This window comes from Nothobranchius furzeri, chromosome 12, assembly GCF_043380555.1.
Source record: "Nothobranchius furzeri strain GRZ-AD chromosome 12, NfurGRZ-RIMD1, whole genome shotgun sequence".
Taxonomy (NCBI): Eukaryota; Metazoa; Chordata; class Actinopteri; order Cyprinodontiformes; family Nothobranchiidae; genus Nothobranchius; species Nothobranchius furzeri.
Window position 1 is genome coordinate 16,246,985 of NC_091752.1, and position 19,679 is coordinate 16,266,663.

The following is a 19,679-nucleotide window of genomic DNA, read 5'->3' on the forward strand; positions in this document are numbered from 1 at the left end:
AGACTAAAATAGAAAATACGAAAAATACGACTTTTTTTCTTTTTTTAAATCCGTTTGTAAAACAAAAAACAAAAAAACAAATCCATTTCTCCTTTTTCGATTGTTTGTTTTCAATCGAAAATAGAAAGAACGAATGATACACAGATTAAAAACAAACACAAAAATGTTACAAAACAAACCAAACAAAAAGAGACAAAACAAACACAAACAAACAAAACAAAAACAAACCAAACAAAAAGAGACCAAACAAAAACAAACAAAAATCTTCATTTTTAAAAACGTTAAAATGTTCATTAAAACGTTAAAATGTTCATTAAAACATTACATTGTTCATTAAAACGTTGAAATGTTCATTAAAATGTTTAAAGGTTCATTAAAACGTTAAATGTTCATTTTTTGAAACAAGCAGTCTCCTTCTGATATCATAAAGAAACAAGCAGTCTCCTTCTGACATCATAAAGAAACAAGAAGTCTCTGTCAGGATCTGGGGTGAGTCTGCACATTCAACTAATTACCACCAAGTCGTTGCAGGTGAGCGGTGCCGGAGAGTGGCCAGCTGCGGTGTGTTTCCCATCACCTGCCAGGGTTTATAAGGAGCTGGGAGATCACTTCACCTCGCTGGAAGATTACTCAACTTGGGTAGTTCTGTCTTGCCTTTTAGTACAAGCTACAGTTCTTGTCACAGTTTATAGATCGCTACAGTTATTGTTATCTCAGTCCTAGTAGCTACAGATGGTGTTTGTGCTCTTAATGAGCGTAGTAATCATTCGCCCTGCTTTCCTCAGGATCATCTTCAGACCTGCCTCATCCAACCTCAGCCATAATCTGGAACCGTGCTACAGATCTCCCTCCTCCTGGTGGACCCCACCGCTCTCCTCCGCTCACCTCTTGGATCACTCCTCAGTACCAACACCTCTGCCACAGCTCACCCCAGATCTGCCCAGACATCAAAGCCAGCTTCCTACCGTAAGACTCCTCCGAAGAATTTATTCCACTTCAGCCACAAGATCCTCACCTCTGTCTATCCTACAGACCCCGGCCACCGGAAAGAGTGCTCTGCGCCTTTGCTACCCATCTCCACATTTTGTGGTGCCTCTTTAGTTCAGTTAAAAGAAATAAAATTGTATCTTTTTTCCTACCTCTGTCTCCGAATCATTCTGCATGTCTTGGGTCAGGAAACTCCCCTCAGTCATGTCAGTCTCCTTCTGATATCATGTAGAAACAAGATATATATGTCTGATATATATCAGAATATATATATATGCTTGTTGAATATAAATCTTCATTAAAACGTTTAAATGTTCGTTTTTAAAAACGTTAAAATCTTCATTTTTAAAAACGTTAAAATGTTCATTAAAACACTAAATTGTTCATTAAAACGTTAAAATGTTCATTAAAATGTTTAAATGTTCATTAAAACGTTAAATTCTACATTAAACGTTTAAATGTTCATTTTTAAAAACATTTAAAGGTTCATTAAAACGTTAAATGTTCATTTTTTGAAACAAGCAGTCTCCTTCTGATATCATGTAGAAACAAGCAGTCTCCTTCTGATATCATAAGGAAACAAGCAGGCTCCTTCTGATATCATGTAGAAACAAGCAATCTCCTTCTGATATCATGTAGAAACAAGCAGTCTCCTTCTGATATCATGTAGAAACAAGCAATCTCCTTCTGATATCATGTAGAAACAAGCAGTCTCCTTCTGATATCATGTAGAAACAAGCAGTCTCCTTCTGATATCATGTAGAAACAAGCAGTCTCCTTCTGACATCATAAAGAAACAAGCAGTCTCCTTCTGATATCATGTAGAAACAAGCAGTCTCCTTCTGATATCATGTAGAAACAGGCAGTCTCCTTCTGATATCATAAGGAAACAAGCAGTCTCTTTCTGATATCATGTAGAAACAAGCAGTCTCCTTCTGATATCATGTAGAAACAAGCAGTCTCCTTCTGATATCATAAGGAAACAACCAGTCTCTTTCTAATATCATGTAGAAACAACCAGTCTCTTTCTGACATCATACAGAAACAACCAGTCTCTTTCTGACATCATGTAGGAACAAGCAGTCTCTTTCTGACATCATAAAGAAACAAGCAATCTCCTTCTGATATCATGTAGAAACAAGCAGTCTCCTTCTGATATCATGTAGAAACAAGCAGTCCTTCTGATATCATGTAGAAACAAGCAGTGTCCTTCTGATATCATGTAGAAACAAGCAGTCTCCTTCTGACATAAAGAAACAAGCAGTCTCCTAAGGCAAGCCAAATGAGCATTTATTCTGATATCAGGATATCAGCCAGAATTGTCATGAACATGCAAGTCATTTCTGTCCACTAGTTAACTAGTTAGACATGTTTGTGTCAACTAGTTAAATAGTGACAGCCTAAATGCCAACTAGTTAACTAGTAAGGCCTAAATTCTCTCTAGTTAACTAGGTAAAATGTTTCATATCTTACTAGTTAACTAGTATTGCTCAGTGTGTTCACTAGTTAACTAGTGGACAAATCAATGTCCACTAGTTAACTAGTTAAAACACATTTAGTTTTTACTAGTCAACTAGTAAGGTACAAAAACTCGTACTAGCTGACTACTGAATGTAAAAATCCCACTTGTTAACTTTGCCCAATTTGGCCAGCCGCTTGAGCATTAATTCTGATATCTTGTCAACAGGTCAACTAGTTAACTAGTGAGGGTCAAACTGTACACGCTAGTTAACTAGTGAACACATTTTGACCTTCACTAGTTAACTAGTTGACACAAAAATGGCTCATTAGTTAACTAGTAAAGGCCAAAATGCATACCAGTCAGCTAGTTGAAGGTATTTGTGTCTCACTAGTTAACTAGTCAGGGTCAAAATGAGCCCACCAGTTAACTAGTGGGAGACGGCAATGTTCACTAGTTAACTAGTGAACACATTTTGGCTTCACTAGTTAATTAGGTGACACAAAAAATGGCTCACTAGTTAACTAGTAAAGGCCAAAATGCATACCAGTCAGCTAGTTGAAGGTTTTTGTGTCTCACTAGTTAACTAGTGATGGCCAAAATGTGCACACCAGTTAACTAGTGACAGAAGAAATGCCCACTAGTTGACAAGTGAACACATTTTGGCTTCCTAGTTAACTAGGTGACACAAAAATGGCTCACTAGTTAACTAGTAAGGGCTAAAATGCATACCAGTCAGCTAGTTGAAGGTTTTTGTGTCTCACTAGTTAACTAGTGACAGTTCAAAGTGTCCACATGTTCACTAGTGAAGGCAAAACTCCTAACTAGTTAACTAGTTGGAGTAGGTCAGTGCCACTAGTTAACTAGTGAACCATTAATGGCTCACTAGCTAGCTAGTTGATTGTAGCAGGGTCACTAGTTACCTAGTTGATGCATCCATTGTCCAAACTAGTTAACTAGTGAGGACATAAATGTATACTAGTAAACTAGTTCAAGCCTACATTCACACTAGCTAGCTAGTTGCACAGAATTCTAATTAGGAGGCGGAGAATTTCTCAAATTGAGGCTTTCTATTGGCTCACTATGTTAAAATAAAATATGACAACCAATCACAGTGCGGAATTTTGCAAAATCCCACCCCAAACATTTGCATGCTGCACACAAGTTAACATGCTGGCCAGAGGAACCTCAGCTAGTGAACTAGTGGCTTCAGTGTGACACTTACATGTAAACTTGTGAAGGCGGAACTGCTCACTAGTTAACTAGTGAGGGTACAAATGTCCACTAGTTAACTAGTGAGGTGCAAAATAAGTGTCACTAGTTCACTAGTGGGCCCCAAAACGCCCACAAGTTAACTAGTAAGGTGTGGATATGCTCACTAGTGAGGTGCAGATTTGCTCACTAGTTAACTAGTGCGCCCTTAAGCGCCCACTAGTTAACTAGTAAGGTGCAAAAAGCATCAATAGTTAACTTGTAAAGTGCAGATATGCTCACTAGTTAACTAGTGGGCCCCAAAACACCAACTAGTTAACTAGTAGGGTGCGGATTTGCTCACTAGTTAACTAGTGAGGTGCAGATATGCTCACTAGTTAACTAGTGACGTGCAGATTTGTTTACTAGTTAACTAGTGAGGCGCAGATATGCTCACTAGTTAACCAGTGAGGTGCGGATTTGCTCACTAGTTAACTAGTGAAGTGCGGATTTGCTCACTAGTTAAATAGTGAGGTGCAGATTTGCTCACTAGTTAACTAGTGAGGTGCGGATTTGCTCACTAGTTAACTAGTGAGGTGCGGATTTGCTCACTAGTTAACTAGTTACATCTAAAACACATACAAGCTGACCATTTTTGTCCACTAGTTAACTAGTGGAACAATTGAAATTTCACCAGTTTACATGTGTGGCAGTGCAGCAGCTCACTAGTTAACTAGTGCCTGAAACACAAATTATGCATATTCTAATGAGAAGGCGGGCAGAAGACTCCTGTTGGGTATAAGAATCCCACCCAGTCTAAAATGTATGTGCTGTGGCCTCACAATCACATACTGATGGGTGCCCCTGAGTGCCAAGGCTTGCACTCATTAGTCATGGTTTGACACCTACTGGTTGGTCATTGCCGCGGGTTCGAATCCCGCAGATGGCATTCTGCAATTGCAGTAACATTATTTATTTTCTCTTTGTGTTGTAATGTTCAAAGTTTTATTGTTTTACTGCTTTAATTCCCCCCTCCCAAATCAAGTAAAGCACCTCGTTTGGTGTCGTGTAAGGGAGATCAGTTGGCGAGTTCAAGTCCCATTGAGGAGAATTGGAATTTAGTGTGCCAGTTATCTATTTTATTGTAGTTCATTTTTGTTTGGTATTGAAAGTTTGGTATTGAAAAAGGCTATATTAAAAATAATTATTGATATATATATCCATCCATCCATCCATCCATCCATCCATCTTCCCAAGAAATAGATCAAATGACACTGAGGGAAAAAACTGTGGTTATTTTGGAGAGGGTGCTCGCTGCAGAACCACAAAGGCGGAGCTGCACCCCGCCCATTCACGCAAACTCAGCCTAGCCCACTGACTTCCGTTTTTGTTTTCAACTTTATCGCAAACTGACCTGACCCACATGAATTACGGCTGTTACTAGTTTACAGTCGTTAATGCTATGTTCTATGCTCCAATTAAACAAGATAAATATAACTTGCTACATGACAAAGACTGAATATATCTCGAAATGAAAAGGTTTCTTTTAGCGAATATCTGCCTACAGCTGGTCTAACAAAAGTTTTTCATAACAGCACATCAGTCTATCAAATGGGCTCTGGCAGTCTAGTGGTAAAATTGTCTGAGTTTGTTTTTGCTTTCCCCTCAGCTGATGCTGGTTCGATTCTCGGTGGGGTCGTCAGCAGTCTATTTAGCCAGCTGAAACATTTAATTTGTTTATATTTTAGTTGTAATGTTTATTTTCAGCAAAATATTTATGTCTCTAAAAGTCTAAAACTCTGCTCACAAATGGACTCACACTGGCTAAATAAACGAATAAATAATAAATAAATAAAAAAACACATTATATGTTAAACGGTATACCAGTAAATTGTTGTAAACATAGTACTGGCAAGTGTAGCTAGAAATGAAGAAAAGAGGTTGTAAACTATAAAATTGGCGGTGTCTCAGTAAAAGTCATTTCAGAAATAATTTGTCAGAAAATTCACAGAATATCCAGATTTGAGAACCAAGACCAGACCCGCTTCGGGGGAGGAGACCAAATTGAAGCTGAGATGGGAGGAAAATACATGAATGAGGCTAAAAATGGCTTTGGCGTGTTTCTTATGAGGAAATGACAATATAACATGATTAAAAGTTCCAAAAGTTAGATTTTTAATTATATGGAACCTTTACAAAAACTGTTCAATTAACTTCTCAACTCCGTCCTCAATCTCGCATTTTTTAGCTACAACACCCTCTTTGGTTCCAGAATGCTATCAAGTCTGACAACTGGAAGGAATTAGACTGACTCTGATGGAATGGGCAGGGTTGATTCTGGAATGGGCGGGGCTGACTCTGGTGCAGCTCCACCTTCTGGTGCAGCTCCGCCTTTGTGGTTCTGCAGCGAGCACCACTTGTTATTTTGAGCTAGTACCAGAAGACAGTGTAACCTTTTTTAGTTATCTCCAGTCAAAACAAAACTTTAGACTTTTTTCTTTTTTAATTTAACAGGGAACACCAATCAATTGAACAGGGAACTGCAACCAGTAGTCACACAACAAAATAAAATCACACAAACAAAATAAAGTTACTCTCCTCTTTTCTTGGTGTCTGAAAAGGGCAGGGAAAACCATCAGACTCCAGTCACCCATCGAATGGACTCTTCACCCTCCTGCCCTCTGGGAAGCGCTGCAGGAGCCTATGGACTAAGACTACCAGGTCCCGAAACAGTTTCTTCCCCACAGCTGTCAGACTCCTAAACTCTGCCTGCTGACATAACACCCCAAACCAGCAGCACCCTACATAAACTCTGTAGAAACAAGAAAGCCCCGCAAATCGACGCAGAGCGTCGCGGGATATGCCTGACTGGTCATATATATTACCTCTCATGACACTGACCTCTGACCCTATGAGCTTGTGTATGTGATGAGTTTATTTACCTTTGATAGGGAGTTATGACCTCTGATTTTGTCAAAATCCTTCAACCCGTTCAGGAGATATTGCACACAAAAGCCAAATTTTCATATATACGGCCTCACACAACCTTGACCTTTGACCCTATGAGGTTTTGTACCTCATGAGTTTATTTACCTTAGATAGGGAGTTCTCACCTGCGATTTGGTCAAAGTATTTCAACCTGTTCAGAAGATATTGCACACAAAAACCAATTTTTCATATATACGGCCTCACACGACCTTTACCTTTGACCCTATGAGGTTGTGACCTGATCAGTTTATCTACCTTTGATAGGGAGCTATCACCTCTGATTTGGTGAAAATCATTCAACCCGTTCAGGCAATTTTTGATATATATATGACCTCACACGACCTTGACCTTTGACCCTATGACCTTGTGTTCCTAATCAGTTCATGTACCCTTCATAGTAATAAAATACACAGGTGAGGGTCCGACTCTCTGGAGGACGCCATGTTGGATTCTATGTTTATTTAGCTGTATTTATGGTTTTGCTGGTGGTTTTTGACTCCTTTGAAAACTGTGCAACAACACTCTTCTTCTTCCTTTTCTTGTGTGTTATTTGGCGGATGGCACTCAACATAAAAAGATGCATTTCTGAAACAATTAATGTATTGGAGCGTGAACCAGAGTCATTAATCTCATATCCTAATTTGAGAGTTACAGCTAGAGTCCAGAGGGTTTTGTTGGCTTTATGAGCATTAGTTAGTAAGGTCCTCACTTGAACAAAAAATACAGCTTGTTTGCAGTGACTTTGGTATTTACTACCCCCTATTGCCAGAAATCTACACACTTTCCCTTTAAGCGCGTTGTCTCTTTAAGACCGGTCCTGGGTGACATTGGAGTTTACAGCGAGGCCGTAGAAATTCTCTGTCTGGATATTTATTGTGGAGATTAATGGACTAAAATGGGTTGCTGCACCGTGACTGTCTTCTCCTTTTTTTGGAGAGTAAAAACTATATTTTGGTTTTTAAATGCTGCCGCTGCACCGTGTTAAGAAATCATATTACTGGTTGGTTCGAAATGGGTTGAAATGTTCACATTTCTTCTTTGCTTTACATGCTGATCACTAAAGCGTGCTTTAATTAATATTACGTTTTCGTAAAACGTAACAGCAAACAAGGGGGATTTTAATTGACAAAAATAATAAAATCAGCACATTTCCAAGCCAACTGCGGTTAACATTGGCACGTCGGCTTGACAAATATCTCCTTTTTGCCGTAAATAACAGACATTTCATAGCTGTTGTGGGTTATGTATGTGTTCATCAGTGCTTGAGAACTGTAACTTTGGGGAGCGGGTCGTAATTGTGGGCTTTTAATGCGGTGCTGTCTGTGGCGAGGTGTTGGTAGGGTCTGATCGGAGCTGCAGCCAGAGCGTTTCTCCCGACCAGCGGCTGCTGGGAGCTGGTCCACGGTGAAGCAGCCCACGCAGCCGAACGAGGGCTTCCCGGCTCTACCTAAGAGCTGACCGCAGCGGCCCCAACGACCGCGGGCCAGCAACCCGAGAAATAACATGGGGAGTCCTGCTGCTGCCTGCTGTTGTTTTTTTTCCGTAGTAAATACCTGAAAATGCAGAGACTCAACAGGTCATTCAGTTTTATGGTATCATTCAGATGATCAAATGAAATGTTGCAACATTAATATCAGTTTACCTGATCTTGATCAATAATCACATTGATGAATTGGTGCATGAATAACTACAGACCCTGCTTCCTGCAGCAGCTTTTTCTGCTCTAGATTTATGATCTACTATTTGTATATTTCAACGAATAAGACGGAAATAGCATTAATTATTTAGATTTATTTGTGGATTTTATTGTCGATGTTGACCCTGTTGTGTCTCAGTTCATGAAGCTGTTTTCAATGTTTCCCGCGATGCGAGCAGCTGATTGTGCAGCAGATGGCCGCGGACATTATCAATTTCGAAGTGAGCATGTTTCAGAACTCTGCTCTGTAGATTCTGGTGGTTCTGATAACCACCCGCTAGTTCTGGATCAAGAGAAAGCCTGCTGTGCTGTGCCGATGAGGAGCTGCAGCGAGGATGGATTGAGGAAGGGGGACACACATGCTTAAATATCGACTGTCGGCAATAATCAGATTCATACTCATAAATTACTTATTTTCATGTTCTCTGTGTGTGTGTGTGTGTGTGTGTGCGTGTGTGTGTGTGTGTGTGACTCTGCCCACTAATCCGTTATGTATTTTGTTTCTTGTTGACATAAATACAAAAATTATGCAAAAGAAAAGAAGCGAAATAATGTACAAAACTAAAGTATACGAACCAGGATCGAACCCGCAATCATCACCATTGCAGGCGAACGTGTTAGTCACTAGACCACCAGAACTGGATGCTAAATCTGTTTGCAAATTCATACCTTCAAAACACCATGAGTGCTGGCAGGCTTTACAGCAACGTATGTAAAATAGAGCCTTTTTTATTATTATAAACTTGTCGCTTCCGTACAAATGTGAAACAATATATCTGACGGAGATTTCTGTGGAGTTTCTGCACTTTCCTGTCAACAGAAACAGACATGCTGTCTGCCGCTGCCTTCTGCCTCCAGGCTTTTTCAGACTAATAACTGAAAACTAAAGACTGTACACGTTAACTGGACAAAGATTACAGCAATACACCACAACTTTCTCGCCACAAATGTCGTCAAAACATATTTATATGCTCAAACGATCTTAGTTTATCAAATTTTCTCTTAGAACAGCCTGAACAGAGTCCGCCATACTTTCTCTGTTTCTCAGTCCTAAATGGACCAATCACATTGCTGTTCTGCATTTCTTCATTTGCATGTAAAGGCCGGATTTGCTCACTAGTTAACTAGTGAGCAGTACAGCGGTCGAACTAGTTAACATGTTACACAGAATGCCAGCCAAGTGTGTATTTATTCAAATTCCACAAATTTACTAGTTTTAGGGGCATTTTTCTGCAGCTAGTTAACTAGTGACAGTGTTTTGTGTTCACTACTTAACATGTAAGGCTCAGTTTGCCCTCTATAAGCTACTGAGAAAAAATTATAATGCAGATATGCTCACTAGTTAACTAGTGAGTGCTTCCTGTCCCATTACAAGTGAACTAGAAAGGCCAAATATGTCAACTAGTTAACTAGTGAAGGTAAATGTGTCACTAGTTAACTAGTAAGAACACATTTTTACATAACAAGTAAACTAGATTGCTCCAAAAACAGCAACTAGTGTGCGTCTTGTGCGCACAAGTTAACTAGTGAGCATATCTGCGCCTCACTAGTTAACTAGTGAGCAAATCTGCACCTCGCTAGTTAACTAGTGAGCAAATCCGCACCTCACTAGTTAACTAGTGAGCAAATCCGCACCTCACTAGTTAACTAGTGAGCAAATCCGCACTTCACTAGTTAACTAGTGAGCAAATCCACGCCTCACTAGTTAACTAGTAAGCAAATCCGCACTTCACTAGTTAACTAGTGAGCATATACGCGCCTCACTAGTTAACTAGTGAGCAAATCCGCACCCTACTAGTTAACTAATTGGCGTTTTGGGGCCCACTAGTTAACTAGTGAGCATATCTTCACTTTACAAGTTAACTAGTGATGCTTTTTTGCACCTTACTAGTTAACTAGTGGGCGCTTAAGGGCGCACTAGTTAACTAGTGAGCAAATCTGCACCTCACTAGTTAACTAGTGAGCAAATCTGCACCTCACTAGTTAACTAGTGAGCAAATCCGCACATCACTAGTTAACTAGTGAGCATATCTGTGCCTCACTAGTTAACTAGTGAGCAAATCCGCACCCTACTAGTTAACTTGTTGGCATTTTGGGGCCCACTAGTTAACTAGTGAGCTTATCTGCACTTTACAAGTTAACTAGTGATGCTTTTTTGCACCTTACTAGTTAACTAGTGGGCGCTTTAGGGCACACTAGTTAACTAGTGAGCAAATCTGCACCTCACTAGTTAACTAGTGAGCATATCCGCACCTTACTAGTTAACTTGTGGGCGTTTTGGGACCCACTAGTGAACTAGTGACACTTATTTTGCACCTCACTAGTTCACTAGTGGACATTTGTACCCTCTCTAGTTAACTAGTGAGCAGTTCTGCCTTCACAAGTTTACATGTAAGTGTCACACTGAAGCCACTACTAGTTCACTAGCTGAGGTTCCTCTGGCCAGCATGTTAACTTGTGTGCCGCATGCAAATGTTTGGGGTGCGATTTTACGAAATTCCGCACTGTGATTGGTTGTCATATTTTATTTTGACACAGGGAGCCAATAGAGAGTCTTAATTTGAGAAATTCTCCGCCTCCTAATTAGAATTCTGCGCAACTAGCTAACTAGTGTGAATGTAGAATTGAACTAGTTTACTAGTATACATTTATGTCCTCACTAGTTAACTAGTTTGGACAATGGATGCATCAACTATGTAAGTAGTGAGCCTGCTGCCATCAACTAGCTAGCTAGTGAGCCATTAATGGTTCACTAGTTACCTAGTGGCACTGACCTACTCCAACTAGTTAACTAGTTAGGAGTTATGCCTTCACTAGTTAACTAGTGTGCACATTTTGGCCATCAATAGTTAACTAGTGAGACACAAAAAAACTTCAACTAGCTGACTGGTATGCACTTTGGCCTTTACTAGTTAACTAGTGAGCCATTTATGTGTCAACTAATTAACTAGTGAAGCCAAAATGTGTTCACTAGTTAACTAGTGCACATTTATGTCTACCACAAGTTAACTAGTGTGCACATTTTGGCCATCACTAGTTAACTAGTGAGACACCATAACCTTCAACTAGCTGACTGGTATGCATTTTGGTCTTTACTAGTTAACTAGTGAGCCATTTATGTGTCAACTAGTTAACTAGTGAAGCCAAAATGTGTTCACTAGTTAACTAGTGCACATTTATGTCTACCACAAGTTAACTAGTGTGCACATTTTGACCCTCACTAGTTAACTAGTGAGACAAATACCTTCAAGTAGCTGACTGGTATGCATTTCTGCTTTTACTAGTTAACTAGTGAGCAGTTTTTGTGTCAACTAGTTAACTACTGAAGCCTAAATGTGTTCACTAGTTAACTAGTGCGCATTTCTGCTGTCACTAGTTAACTAGTGGGCACATTTTTACCCTCGATATTTAACTAGTTGACACAAACATGTCTAACTAGTTAACTAGTGGACAGAAATGGCTTACATGTTCATGACAATTCTGGCTGATATCCTGATATCGGAATAAATGCTCATTTGGCTTGCCACAGCCTCCTTCTGACATCATAAAGAAACAAGCAGTCTAATTCTGATATCATGTAGAAACAAGCAGTGTCCTTCTGATATCATGTAGAAACAAGCAGTGTCCTTCTGATATCATGTAGAAACAAGCAGTCTCCTTCTGATATCATGTAGAAACAAGCAGTCTCCTTCTGACATCATAAAGAAACAAGCAGTCTCCTTCTGACATCATAAAGAAACAAGCAGTCTCCTGATATCATGTAGAAACAAGCAGTCTCCTTCTGATATCATGTAGAAACAAGCAGTCTCCTTCTGATATCATGTAGAAACAAGCAGTCTCCTTCTGATATCATGTAGAAACAAGCAGTATCTTTCTGATATCATGTAGAAACAAGCAGTCTCTTTCTGATATCATGTAGAAACAAGCAGTCTCCTTCTGATATCATGTAGAAACAAGCAGTCTCCATCTGATATCATGTAGAAACAAGCAGGCTCCTTCTGATATCATGTAGAAACAAGCATTTTCCTTCTGATATAATGTAGAAACAAGCAGTATCTTTCTGACATCATAAAGAAACAAGCAGTCTCCTTCTGACATCATAAAGAAACAAGCAGTCTCCTTCTGATATCATGTAGAAACAAGATATATCTGATATATATCAGAATATGCATATGCTTGTTGAATATAAATCTTCATTAAAACGTTTAAATGTTCGTTTTTAAAAACGTTAAAATCATCATTAAAATGTTCAAATCTTCAATAAAACATTAAAATGTTCATTAAAATGTTAAAATGTTCATTAAACTGTTAAGTTCTTCATTAAAACGGTTAAATGTTCATTTTTAAAAAGCGTTCAAATGTTCATCAAAAAATTTAAATGTTCATTAAAACATTAAATTCTTCATTAAAACGTTTAAATGTTCATTTTTAAAAACATTAAAAGTTTTCTTTATGATGTCAGAAAGATACTGCTTGTTTCTTTATGATGTCAGAGGCAGACTGCTTGTTTCTTTATGATGTCAGGAGACTGCTTGTTTCTTTATGATGTCAGAAGGAGACTGCTTGTTTCAATAAATGAACATTTTACATTTTAAAAATGAAGATTTTAACGTTTTAATGAAGAATTTAACATTTTAATGAACATTTTAACGTTTTAATGAACATTTTAACGTTTTAATGAAAATTGTAACATTTTAATGAACCTTTTAACGTTTTTAAAAATGAACATTTAAACGTTTTAATGAAGAATTTAACATTTTAATGGACATTTAAAAGTTTTCATGAATATTTTAACGTTTTTAAAAATGAACATTCAAACGTTTTAATGAAGATTTTAACGTATTAATGAAGATTTTAATGTTTTAAAAATGAACATTTTAACGTTTTAATGAACATTTTAACGTTTTAATGAAGAATTTAACGTTTTAATGAAGATTTTAACATTTTAATGAACATTTTAACATTTTAAAAATGAACATTTTAACGTTTTAATGAACATTTTAACGTTTTAATGAACAGTTTAACGTTTTAATGAAGAATTTAACGTTTTAATGAACATTTAAACATTTTAATGAACATTTTAACGTTTTAAAAATGAACATTTAAACGTTTTAATGAAGAATTTATTGTTTTAATGAAAATATAAACGTTTTAATGATGATTTTAATGTTTTTAAAAAAACGAACATTTAAACGTTTTAATGAAGATTTATATTCAACAAGCATATATATATTCTGATATATATCAGACATATATATCTTGTTTCTACATGATATCAGGAGGAGACTGCTTGTTTCTTTATGATGTCAGAAAGATACTGCTTGTTTCTAAATGATATCAGAAGGAGACTGCTTGTTTCTTTATGATGTCAGAAAGATACTGCTTGTTTCTACATGATATCAGAAGGAGACTGCTTGTTTCTACATGATATCAGAAGGAGACTGCTTGTTTATTTATGATGTCAGAAAGATACTGCTTGTTTCTTTATGATGTCAGAAAGATAGTGCTTGATTCTGCATGAAATCAGAAGGAGACTGCTTGTTTCTACATGATGTCAGAAGGAGACTGCTTGTTTCTTTATAATGTCAGAAAGATACTGCTTGTTTCTTTATGATGTCAGAAAGATAGTGCTTGATTCTGCATGATATCAGAAGGAGACTGCTTGTTTCTACATGATATCAGAAGGAGACTGCTTGTTTATTTATGATGTCAGAAAGATACTGCTTGTTTCTTTATGATGTCAGAAAGATAGTGCTTGATTCTGCATGAAATCAGAAGGAGACTGCTTGTTTCTACATGATGTCAGAAGGAGACTGCTTGTTTCTTTATAATGTCAGAAAGATAGTGCTTGATTCTGCATGATATCAGAAGGAGACTGCTTGTTTCTACATGATATCAGAAGGAGACTGCTTGTTTCTACATGATATCAGAAGGAGACTGCTTGTTTCTACATGATATCAGAAGGAGACTGCTTGTTTCTACATGATATCAGAAGGAGACTGCTTGTTTCTTTATGATGTCAGAAAGATAGTGCTTGATTCTACATGATATCAGAAGGACACTGCTTGTTTCTACATGATATCAGAAGGAGACTGCTTGTTTCTACATGATATCAGAAGGAGACTGCTTGTTTCTTTATGATGTCAGAAAGATAGTGCTTGATTCTACATGATATCAGAAGGAGACTGCTTGTTTCTACATGATATCAGAAGGAGACTGCTTGTTTCTACATGATATCAGAAGGAGACTGCTTGTTTCTACATGATATCAGAAGGAGACTGCTTGTTTATTTATGATGTCAGAAAGATACTGCTTGTTTCTTTATGATGTCAGAGGCAGACTGCTTGTTTCTTTATGATGTCAGGAGACTGCTTGTTTCTTTATGATGTCAGAAGGAGACTGCTTGTTTCTACTTGATATCAGAAGGAGACTGCTTGTTTCTTTATGATGTCAGAAAGATACTGCTTGTTTCTTTATGATGTCAGAGGCAGACTGCTTGTTTATTTATGATGTCAGGAGACTGCTTGTTTCAAGAAATGAACATTTTAACATTTTAAAGAACCATTAAACGTTTTTAAAAATGAACATTTAAACATTTTAATGAAGATATTAACGTTTTAATAAACATTTTAATGTTTTTAAAAATGAACATTTAAACGTTTTAATGAAGAATTTAACGTTTTAATGAACATTTAAACATTTTAATGAACATTTTAACGTTTTTGAAAATGAACATTTAAACATTTTAATGAAGATTTTAACGTTTTAATGAACATTTTAATGTTTTAGTGAACATTTAAATGTTTTAATGAACATTTTAACATTTTTAAAAAATGAACATTTAACCGTTTTACTGAAGAATTTATAGTTTTAATGAACATTTTAACGTTTTAACGAAGATTTTAATGAAGATTTAAACGTTTTAATGAAAATTTAAACCTTTTAATGATGATTTTATTGTTTTTAAAAAATGAACATTTAAAGGCACAGTCTGCAAAATTTAAATGTAGAATAACTTTAACAATGTTTGATTTTGACCATCTGACCCAATTTTCTCTGCAGTGGGAGCATACACACCATGAAGGTTGATTGGGTGTTGGAGGTGTTGTGGCAGGTGGACCAGAGAGGGCAAGTACATCAAAGAGAACACCAGTGTCTGTCCAGCACCATGGTAAGGATGTCAATAGCCTGCTGAGGGTTCAGGTTCTGTATGTGTTGCTACAAAAGTGGAAAGAGATGCTACAGCAACAGTTTTTAGGATAATTTAGTGTAATGTTGTTATGCTTACACGTTCAAAGTCTATTCGCTCGGAACAAAGATTCCGAACTCGAGAGAGATCTTCATCTCCAAGGTCCACAGCTGAGCGTCTCACACTTCTTCGGCCTCTGGATGCACCGCGGCCTCTAGACGCACCACGGCCTCTGGATGCACCATGGCTTTGAGATGATGGTGGGCATCTCCTTTTTGCACCACGTCTTGAGGATGCAATAGGAGGTTCAAACTCTTCCTCAGAGGATTCCTCAATCACTGAACTCTAAATTGTATTAGAATAAAAAAAATATACTAATATAAAAAGTACTCTTGCATATTAATCAATTTTGACACAGATCAGGTTTACATCTAGTCAAAATTTGGGCTAAACCAACAATAAACAGAAACCCTATGAAAACAACCATGATTATAGGAGGACTACACAGAATGCAGTGCTTATTCATGATTTTACGTTTTAATGAACATTTTAATGTTTTAATGAATAATTTAACGTTTTAATGAAGATTTTAACATTTTAATGAACATTTTAACGTTTTAAAAATGAAGATTTAAACATTTTAAAATTGTAACGTTTTAAAAATGAACATTTAAACGTTTTAATGAAGAATTTATTGTTTTAATGAACATTTTAATGTTTTAATGAAGATTTTAACGTTTTAATGAAAATTTAAACGTTTTAATGATGATTTTAATGCTTTTAAAAAACGAACATTTTAACGTTTTAACGAAGATTTTAATGTTTCAATGAAGATTTAAACGTTTTAATGAAAATTTAAACCTTTTAATGATGATTTTAATGTTTTTAAAAAAACGATCATTTAAATGTTTTAATGAAGATTTATATTCAACAAGCATATATATATTCTGATATAAATCAGACATATATATCTTGTTTCTACATGATATCAGGGGGAGACTAATTGTTTCTTTATGATGTCAGACGCAGACTGATTGTTTCTTTATGATGTCAGAGGCAGACTGCTTGTTTCTTCTTGTTTCTACATGATATCAGAAGGAAACTGCTTGTTTCTTTATGATGTCAGAAAGATACTGCTTGTTTCTTTATGATGTCAGAGGCAGACTGCTTGTTTCTTTATGATGTCAGAGGCAGACTGCTTGTTTCTTTATGATGTCAGGAGACTGCTTGTTTCCTTATGATGTCAGAAGGAGACTGCTTGTTTCTACATGATATCAGAAGGAGACTGCTTGTTTCTTTATGATGTCAGAAAGATACTGCTTGTTTCTTTATGATGTCAGAGGCAGACTGCTTGTTTCTTTATGATGTCAGGAGACTGCTTGTTTCTTTATGATGTCAGGAGACTGCTTGTTTCAATAAATGAACATTTTAACGTTTTAAAGAACCATTGAACGTTTTTAAAAAAGAACATTTAAACATTTTAATGAAGAAATTAACATTTTAATGAACATTTTAACGTTTTTAAAAATGAACATTTAAACGTTTTAATGAAGAATTTAACGTTTTAATGAAGATTTTAACGTTTTAATGAACATTTTAACATTTTAATGAAGATTTTAACGTTTTAATGAACATTTAAACATTTTAATGAACATTTTAACATTTTAAAAATGAAGATTTTAACGTTTTAATGAAGAATTTAACGTTTTAATGAAGATTTTAACATTTTAATGAACATTTTAATGTTTTAATGAACATTTTAACGTTTTAATGAAAATTGTAACGTTTTAATGAACCTTTTAACGTTTTTAAAAATGAACTTTTAAACGTTTTACTGAAAAATTTATAGTTTTAATGAACATTTTAACGAAGATTTTAATGTTTCAATGAAGATTTAAACGTTTTAATGAAAATTTAAACCTTTTAATGATGATTTTAATGTTTTTAAAAAACAATCATTTAAATGTTTTAATGAAGATTTATATTCAACAAGCATATACATATTCTGATATATATCAGACATATCTATCTTGTTTCTACATGATATCAGGAGGAGACTGCTTGTTTTTTTATGATGTCAGAAAGATACTGCTTGTTTCTTTATGATGTCAGAGGCAGACTGCTTTTTTCTTTATGATGTCAGGAGACTGCTTGTTTCTTTATGATGTCAGAAGGATACTGCTTGTTTCTTTATGATGTCAGGAGACTGCTTGTTTCTTTATGATGTCAGAAGGAGACTGCTTTTTTATTTTTGATGTCAGAAAGATACTGCTTGTTTCTACATGATGTCAGAAGGAGACTGCTTGTTTCTACATGATATCAGAAGGATACTGCTTGTTTCTTTGTGATGTCAGAAAGATACTGCTTGTTTCTTTATGAAGTCAGAGGCAGACTGCTCTTTTCTTTATGTCAGAGGCAGACTGCTTGTATCTTTATGATGTCAGAAGGAGACTGCTTGTTTCTACATGATATCAGAAGGATACTGCTTGTTTCTTTATGATGTCAGAAAGATACTGCTTGTTTCTTTATGATGTCAGAGGCAGACTGCTTGTTTCTTCTTGTTTCTACATGATATCAGAAGGAAACTGCTTGTTTCTTTATGATGTCAGGAGACTGCTTGTTTCTTTATGATGTCAGAAGGACACTGCTTGTTTCAATAAATGAACATTTTAACGTTTTATAGAACCATTAAACGTTTTTAAAAAAGAACATTTAAACGTTTTAATGAAGAAATTAACATTTTAATGAACATTTTAACGTTTTTAAAAATGAACATTTAAACGTTTTAATGAAGAATTTAACGTTTTAATGAAGATTTTAACGTTTTAATGAACATTTTAACGTTTTAATGAACATTTAAACATTTTAATGAACATTTTAACATTTTAAAAATGAAGATTTTAACGTTTTAATGAAGAATTTAACGTTTTAATGAAGATTTTAACATTTTAATGAACATTTTAATGTTTTAATGAACATTTTAACGTTTTACTGAAAATTGTAACGTTTTAATGAACCTTTTAACGTTTTTAAAAATGAACTTTTAAACATTTTACTGAAAAATTTATAGTTTTAATGAACATTTTAACGTTTTAACGAAGATTTTAATGTTTCAATGAAGATTTAAACGTTTTAATGAAAATTTAAACCTTTTAATGATGATTTTAATGTTTTTAAAAAAACGATCATTTAAACGTTTTAATGAAGATTTATATTCAACAAGCATATACATATTCTGATATATATCAGACATATCTTTCTTGTTTCTACATGATATCAGGAGGAGACTGCTTGTTTCTTTATGATGTCAGAAAGATACTGCTTGTTTCTTTATGATGTCAGAGGCAGACTGCTTTTTTCTTTATGATGTCAGGAGACTGCTTGTTTCTTTATGATGTCAGAAGGATACTGCTTGTTTCTTTATGATGTCAGAAGGAGACTGCTTTTTTATTTTTGATGTCAGAAAGATACTGCTTGTTTCAACATGATGTCAGAAGGAGACTGCTTGTTTCTACATGATATCAGAAGGATAGTGCTTGTTTCTTTGTGATGTCAGAAAGATACTGCTTGTTTCTTTATGAAGTCAGAGGCAGACTGCTCTTTTCTTTATGTCAGAGGCAGACTGCTTGTTTCTTTATGATGTCAGGAGACTGCTTGTTTCCTTATGATGTCAGAAGGAGACTGCTTGTTTCTACATGATATCAGAAGGAGACTGCTTGTTTCTTTATGATGTCAGAAAGATACTGCTTGTTTCTTTATGATGTCAGAGGCAGACTGCTTGTTTCTTCTTGTTTCTACATGATATCAGAAGGAAACTGCTTGTTTCTTTATGATGTCAGGAGACTGCTTGTTTCTTTATGATGTCAGAAGGACACTGCTTGTTTCAATAAATGAACATTTTAACGTTTTAAAGAACCATTAAGCGTTTTTAAAAAAGAACATTTAAACGTTTTAATGAAGAAATTAACATTTTAATGAACATTTTAACATTTTTAAAAATGAACATTTAAACGTTTTAATGAAGAATTTAACGTTTTAATGAAGATTTTAACGTTTTAATGAACATTTTAACGTTTTAATGAAGATTTTAACGTTTTAATGAACATTTAAACATTTTAATGAACATTTTAACATTTTAAAAATGAAGATTTTAACGTTTTAATGAAGAA

The 19,679-nt window shown here is 35.7% G+C and overlaps 1 long non-coding RNA gene across 1 annotated transcript; it reads left to right on the forward strand.

Moving 5' to 3' along the window:
- Positions 1–482: 482 nt before the first annotated feature.
- LOC139062273 (uncharacterized) lies at positions 483–1,138 on the forward strand. Its single transcript, XR_011515849.1, has 2 exons — positions 483–966; positions 1,033–1,138. It is a non-coding gene; the product is annotated as an uncharacterized lncRNA (long non-coding RNA).
- Positions 1,139–19,679: the final 18,541 nt, after the last annotated feature.